At 24.8% G+C, this 1385-nt stretch overlaps 1 protein-coding gene across 1 annotated transcript in view; it reads right to left on the reverse strand.

Moving 5' to 3' along the window:
• The window catches only part of Sardh (Sarcosine dehydrogenase), a 25151-nt gene extending 24122 nt beyond the window's left edge, over nt 1-1029 (reverse strand). The window contains exon 1 of the mRNA XM_014436150.3: nt 685-1029. The gene's annotated coding sequence lies outside the window, so the exon portion shown is untranslated. The remainder of the gene's footprint in view (nt 1-684) is intronic.
• Nucleotides 1030-1385: the final 356 nt, after the last annotated feature.

Genomic DNA, 1385 nt, shown 5'->3' on the forward strand with positions numbered 1-1385 from the left:
TCAGTAAATGCATATTTGGTGCATTTACTGAAATAGTTAATTTGAAGATTTTGAAAATGTATGGAATTTTCTATTATTGATTTCTGTAGTATTAGTAAAGTAAAATTCAATGAATATTAGATTATGACTTAAAAATATTTCAAATATCAAACAATCACAATAAAATATTCTTAATTAGTTTTAGATAATATTATTAAGTATTAATTTTAAAATCCTAATAATGTATGGAACTTCCTTTTATGATTTCTGTTTATTTAGTACAGGTAAAATCTGAATATTTGATTATTACTTTAAAATATTTTAAATATCAGACACTTATAATAAAATATTCTTAATTATTTTTAATTATCTTAATTTAATAATATTTAGCATTAATTTAAAAGTAACATATCCCTTATAAATAATTATATTTGTTAATGAAAATTTATTTATATGAATATCAAATAATGTTACTGAAATAGTTATACTTGAATATTTACATTAAAATTAATTTAAAAATTCTGATAACGTATGGAATTTTCTATTATTGATTTATATAGTTTTAGTATAAGAAAATTCAATGAATATTTGATTATTACTTAAAAAAATTTCAAATATTAGAAAGTCATAATAAAATATTTTTAATTAATTAGAAAATTAATAATATGATAAAAATCAGATAAGCTGCTATAATTATAAACTTACTTGTTAGCCCAGAGAGCTCCCTTTGCATAGATCTTACACTCAGTGGATGTGATTTAGTAATTGGCCCAATCAAAACAATTTGATAACAAAAGATTATATGACCTCCTGGCCTATCATGTGTGATCTCTATCTCTCAAGCTCAATATCATATGCTCATGACATTTGCTTTTTTATTGTTAATCAAAGTTCATTGTAGAAATATTACCGTTTAAAAAAAAAAACGAAAAAAAAAAAAGTAGTTGCTTCAAGGCCCTGAAGAAGTTCCAGGCAGAGGACTGTGTGCTAGCTAGAATGATATGCTTTGATCAGAAGAGAGGGCCAAGGACAACAACAGAGAGGGGATGGGCTCCATAGCACTATATGCAAACAGACTTCCACTTAAGTCAAGAAACCATTATATAATGCACCCACAGCCTACCCTCTATTCAAAATTATAATTTAAATACTTTCTAATCTATTATTAGATAGCGTTCATATCAAGCACGAGGAGATTAAAACTATTGAGAGGAGAGCAACAAGTGATATCTAGGCAAGCAATATCAACAAGTTGACAGGCAATCATATCAACAAAACAGTGTTTCCGTATAAGTTACACTCTAGCCCTATCTATAAAATGTAATTATTACTACATTTATCGATAAAACAATCTGTAATGTTTAAATGATTAAAATTATATATAAAATAAATATATATATATTTTT

The sequence above is a fragment of the Halyomorpha halys genome, unplaced genomic scaffold, assembly GCF_000696795.3.
Source record: "Halyomorpha halys isolate HHAL.00 unplaced genomic scaffold, Hhal_1.1 Scaffold51.1, whole genome shotgun sequence".
Taxonomy (NCBI): domain Eukaryota; kingdom Metazoa; phylum Arthropoda; class Insecta; order Hemiptera; family Pentatomidae; genus Halyomorpha; species Halyomorpha halys.